The sequence below is a fragment of the Sinocyclocheilus rhinocerous genome, unplaced genomic scaffold (assembly GCF_001515625.1).
Source record: "Sinocyclocheilus rhinocerous isolate Xijiao unplaced genomic scaffold, SAMN03320098_v1.1 scaffold2473, whole genome shotgun sequence".
Classification (NCBI taxonomy): domain Eukaryota; kingdom Metazoa; phylum Chordata; class Actinopteri; order Cypriniformes; family Cyprinidae; genus Sinocyclocheilus; species Sinocyclocheilus rhinocerous.
In genome coordinates, this window is record NW_015664205.1 from 926 (window position 1) to 7,169 (window position 6,244).

A 6,244-nucleotide genomic window follows, 5' to 3' on the forward strand; every position below is an offset into this window, starting at 1 on the left:
TCAAACGCTACAGACTTCTAGGTCCTGGAACTACAAATCCCAGCATAAACCTCAGACTTCAAACATGGCCGCCGGGGGCAAGACCCCAGAATACTCATACAGGGCAGCGGTCTAAATAATATATAAAATATACGCATGCTCAGATACCCTATATAAAAAGACTGGCATCTCCGCACTATTTGTGAAGTATACGGTCCTTCCCTGTTGCAATGTTACAATTTGGTGATGTTAGTGATGAAAAGTCCGATTAATTTTCGTGAACCGATTCTTTCGGGGAGTTTGGGTCAATGAACCGCTTCAAAGAACAGATTATTCGGTGAATGAAACATTCAAATAACGTTATCTGTGTGAACGCATATTGCTGATTATTGTCCTTTGTTCATTTTAGTTAATGATGTTTATGGTCGCATTTTTATGCATTGATCCTTCATGTTGGATACGAGTAACGACTGACCAATTTTGACTAGCCTACACATAAAAAACGCGGATATGTTCTACAAGTATAAAGTATAAGTCTATAGAAAGAAAAAAGCATACTAATAAACTCATTGATTTAGCTTAACAACTTTAAAATATAATCAGCATGCACGATAAACCATACACTCTTTAAATTGATAGTACACAAAAAATGTGTAAAAGGACTGATAACACAATGCCATGTTTTGGTTCGTGTCTTACACAACTGCGTGTTACTAAATCATTTTTATTATATTTTAACAGGTCAAACGATAAGGACTATTGGAGGCATGGACATGTCCGGTCATGTTTATGGAGACTTTACATAGACAATTCAATTGAATTTAATTCAATTCACATTAATTTCTTATAACTTTTTTCACAAAACAAATTGTTGCAACGTAGTTTCACAGAAAACTAAAGATTTTACATTATATTTAGAACCCTTTATATTCATATTTACATTATATTAATGATTTTTATACACTACATCCAACCCCCCAACGAGCTAAGTGGTCAACCAAGATTAACTTGCAGACGAGGAACAAAGAAGAACAGTGAGATGCCGGCTTGAATATGCGCAGAAGCAGCGCTAGTCTTACTTGACGGTGGCTTGCGATTGGCCCAGAGAAGTCAGCAAGGATGGATACTGCTCAAGAAAAGAGGCACCAAAGGCAGAGGTGGGCTCATCCAGGATTTGAACCTGGGACCTCTCGCACCCTAAGCGAGAATCATAGCCCTAGAAGAACGAGCCACCACGTGCATGATTCTGGAGTGCCCCCCAGGCATTTATTTCACCGTGCATGATTTACAGATATTGCTCAAAAAAGAGACTCCAAAGTGGGCTCGTCCAGGATTTGAACCCCAGACCTCTCGCACCATAAGCGAGAATCATACTCCTAGACCAACGAGCCATGGAGTGCATGAATCTGGTGGCCCCCTCAGCCATTTATTTCACCCTGCTTGATAATGGATAATGCTAAAAAAAGAAGCTCCAAAGCAGGCTCGTCCGGAATTTGAAACAGGGTCCTCTCGCACCCTAAGCGAGAATCACACCCATAGACCAACGAGCCACTGTGACTTCTGCAGTGAAGGCCGCCTGGCCACATATTTCACTGTGCTCGATGCTTCAGTTGCACAGACATCCTGCCTCTGTAGCTGGCATGCGCAGGAAGAGGGCTCATGCAACTGGCCAGATTTCTGAGAAACTCGATTTTGCCGTACCTGCACAAGCTTGGCCTGCCTTCTCAGTAATATGTAGATTAAAATATCAACAACAAAATACTTTAGCTGAATTAAACAGCAGAAGGCTACATTGCGGCTCTGGCACACACATCATGCTGTTTTTGCTGAAGAAAAACTGTCTGAGGTCTGTAATGCTTCTTCACAGAAGGTAACTGTGACACCAGTCTGCTAAATTTAGCTCAACGTTGTTCCTGTTCAGTTTAATATGTGTTCTAGATTTTTTGGGAACACTCCCATGTCAGATTCATGGTTAAAGGCAGCCACTGTAGCAGTCCCTTTCAAGACACACTGCCACAGAGAAGGTTGTGATGTAGGCTCCTCTTTGCCAAGCACTGCCAGTCAAAACCTGGTAGGTTCCACCAAGATTTGAACTCGGATTACTGGATTCAGAGTCCAGAGTGCTAACCGTTACACCATGGAATCAAGCAGCTGCAGCAACAGCAGCAGGGGCGTCTACCCTTCTGTTTGCAGTGTAGAAATGACTCAGAAGGAGGCGCTGAGAAAAGCAACTGACCCATGATCATCTGAATGGTGTCCAAAAAGCACTCCATGCTCCCCTCTGCCGAAACCCGGGATTGCACCAGGGAAATATTTCGGCCTCAGTGTACCAATCCGTAACCGACTGAGCGACCCAGCAGTAGGTAAGAGACCAAGTAGAAGGACAAGACATCGACGTTGAAATGCATGGTTCACTGCAAAACTCAGACAGCTCCATCAGGCCAAAGAAGATGCTTACTGGAAGGGGGACAATGTCTTGTATAAACATGCCAAATACACACTGGAAAAGGAGATCAGAGTGGCAAAGAGGAATTATTCTGAAAAACTAAGGACTCAGTTCACTTCCAGCGACTCAGCATCAGTTGGGAAAAGTCTGAAAGAGATCACCAACTACAAGACACCATCCCCCAGCACTGTGGAGAATCAACAACTGGCAGACGATCTGAACGAGTTCTACTGCAGGTTTGAAAAAACACCCCACACCCGCCCTGAACACCTCTCCACACAACCATTCACACCTCCTGCAACCCCCCTCTCCCCCACACCTGCACCTCAAATCAGTGAAGACGAGGTGCGCCAGGTCTTCCGAAAGCAGAAAAGTAAAAAAAGCACCAGTCCCAGATTGTGTTACTCCAGCCTGTCTGAAATCCTGTGCTGACCAGCTGGGCCCCATCTTCACATAGATCTTCAACAGATCACTGGAGCTGTGCGAAGTCCCTTCATGCTTCAAATGCTCCACCATCATCCTCATCCCAAATAAAATCCAAAATTACATGACTAAATGACTACAGGCCTGTGGCTCTAACATCTGTCGTCATGAAGTCATTTGAAAAACTGGCGCTGGCCCACCTGAAGGACATTACTGGACCCTTGCTGGACCCTGTTCAGTTTGCCTACAGAGCAAACAGGTCTGTGGACGATGCAGTCAAAATGGCACTGCATTATGTTCTGCAACATCTAGACAGACCAGGGACTTATGTGAGAATCCTGTTTGTGGACTTCAGCTCGGCCTTAACACTATCATCCCAAACCTCCTCCTGCCCAAACTAACTCAGCTTTCCATGCCCACCTCCATCTGTCAGTGGATCAACAGCTTCCTGACAGACAGGCAACAGCTAGTGAGGCTGGGAAAACTCACATCCAGCACCCGTATAATGAGCACTGGAGCCCCTCAGGGTTGTGTTCTCTCTCCATTGCTCTTCTCCCTCTACACCAATGACTGCACATCTAAAGACCCCTCTGTCAAGCTCCTGAAGTTTGCAGACGACACCACACTCATCGGCCTCATTCAGGACGGTGACGAGTCTGCTTACAGACAGGAGGTTAAAGAGCTGGCTGTCTGGTGCAGTCTCAACAACCTGGAGCTCAACACGCTCAGAAAAATGGCAAGGCAAAGGACACGAGGCTCGAGTTCAACTGCAGACAGCTACCCTTCAGCGCAGCCCATCTGAGCCATCTCAGAAACAACACCTCATTTCAGTGCAAGCACTCTAACCCAACGAGCTGAGTGGTCGACCATGTTTAACTTGCAGACGAGGAACAAAGAAGAACAGGGAGATGCGGGCTTGAATATGCACAGAAGCAGCACTAGTCTTACTTGACAGTGGCTTGTGATTGGCCCAGAGAAGTCAGCAAGTATGTATACTGCTCAAGGAAAGAGACACCAAAGACAGAGGCAGGCTCGTCCAGAATTTGAACCTGGGACCTCTCGCAACCCAATCGAGAATCATAACCCTAGAAGAACGAGCCACCACGTGCATGATTCTGGAGTCTCCCCCAGCCATTTATTTCACAGTGCTTGATTTATGGATATTGCTCAAAAAACAGACTCTGAAGCAGGTTCGTCCAGGATTTGAACCCGGGACCTCTCGCACCCTAAGTGAGACTCATAACTCTAGACCAAAGAGCCACTAGGACTTCTGCGATGGAGGCTGCCTGGCAACTTATTTCACTGTGCTCGATGCTTCAGTCGCTCAGACATCCTGCCTCTGTAGCTGGCAAGCGCAGAAAGAGGGCTCATACAACTGGCCGGATTTCTGAGAAACTCGATTTTGCCGTACCTGCACTAGCTTGGACTGCCTTCGCAGTATAATGTAGATTAAAATATAATAGATTATCGCGTTTGGTCTCGTTCTGTATCACGTATCTTGTCAGTGTCTGCGCTTGCTTGGCCATTTGTTGTGGAGAAAATAAGGAAAGTGTGTTCAAGCGCCAGCAGAAAACAGTGTAAGGAAATAGTCTTTGAGAGAATCAGTCTTTATCAGCGGAAGTTAAAAGCAGCTCGTAAGTGTATTTACTTGTCTCATTAGTGTTTAGTGCAGTTGTCGTTGCTAGGAAACGCTTGTTTTGTTTACTGTGTGGAGACGTGCTGATATCACGTTTGGTCTCGTTCTGTATCGCGTATCTTGTCAGTGTCTGCGCTTGCTTGGCCATTTGTTGTGGAGAAAATATTAATTTAGTTTATTAATTTAGTATTTTGTTAGACGGGTATAAAAAAAAGCTTAGTTACCATCGACTCTACCGTGCGACTCCACCGGGCAGGGACTCCGGCAAAGGATAAGTATCGCTTTTTATTTCTCCTCTTTCCTAGTATTTGTTTCACTTCTGTTTCATTTGTCATTTTTATTTAATCTCTTTATTTTTAAAATGTGTATAGGTACTATTTATAAAGTTTTAGCTTTTAATTTTTGATCTGTTTTTAGTCGTTTTAATACTACAATTGATTGCTTCTGTTGTCCTCATTTGTAAGCCGCTTTGGATAAAAGCATCTAATAAATGACTAAATAAAAAATAATAATAATAAAATATCAACAACAAAATACATGAGCTGAATTAAACGGCAGAAGACTACATTGTGGTACTGCCACACACATCATGCTGTTTTCTCTGAAGAAAAACTGTCTGAGGTTTGTAATGCTTCTTCACAGAAGGTAACGGTGACACTAGTCTGCTAAACTTAGTTCTACATTGTTCCTGTTCAGTTTAATGTGTGTTCTAGATTCTTTGGGAACACTCACCATGTCAGATTCATCACAGGTGCGACTGGGGTAAAGGAGGCGACTGTAGTACTCCCTTTCAACACACTGTGCCACAGAGAAGGTTGTGACATAAGCGCCTCTTTGCCAAGCAAAAGCTGGCAAGTTGAACCGAGATTTGAACACAAATCGCTGGATTCAGAGTCCAGAGTGCTAACCATTACAGCATGGAACCAAGCAGCAGCAGGGGCGTCTGCCCTTCTGTTTGCAGTGTAGTAATGACTCAGAAGGAGGCGAAGCATCTGAATTGTGTCCAAAAAGCACTCCCTGCTCCCCTCTGCCAAAACCCGGGACCAAACCAGCGACCTTTACATCTTCAGTCTAATGCTCTCCCATCTGAGATATTTCAGCCTCAGTGTAATAGTTTGTAACCGACTGAGTGACCCACTCAATGCAACGCGAGCAATAGGTAAGAGACCAAGTAGAAGGACAAGACATCGACGTTGAAAGACAAGTACCTAACACTGCCGTGAAATTGAGCCAAAGAGAGCAGGACGACAACTGCTCCTCAAAAACTGCAGTTTCAAAGCTGCAGGTGGGCTCGTCCAGGATCTGAACCCCGGACCTCTCACACCCAAAGCGAGAATAATACCCCTAGACCAGGGGTAGGCAAGTTCGGATCTAGAGAGCCGCAGTCCTGCAGAGTTCAGCTCCAACCCTAATCAAACACACCTGAACAAGCTAATCAATGTCTTCAGGATTACTTATGCCGAGTTCACACTGCACGATTTTAGCCCGATTTATCACTCGCTGACTTTCTATTTTCGTGCTGTAAGGGAGGGAGGCCACCTCCTTCGGGAACCGCGTCTTTACATATCTCATCCCGTCCTCAATGCTGGTGCCCGGATAAAAACGCCGCTTTCTTTTTGAAATTGGGGAAACTCCCCATCCCTCCAGTTTATTTAAAATCTCTTTGTCAGCAAGGTAGACGGGCAGTTGCATGAAGGAGACAACGTAGTCTCTGTTCTGTAATCTATTCACTTCACGGTTCTCTTCCTTGATAAACAGTC

The 6,244-nt window shown here is 44.7% G+C and overlaps 1 non-coding gene across 1 annotated transcript; it reads right to left on the bottom strand.

The window, feature by feature from the left end:
• Positions 1–2,052: 2,052 nt before the first annotated feature.
• Positions 2,053–2,124, bottom strand: trnaq-cug (transfer RNA glutamine (anticodon CUG)). Its single transcript has one exon. It is a non-coding gene; the product is annotated as a tRNA-Gln (tRNA).
• Positions 2,125–6,244: the final 4,120 nt, after the last annotated feature.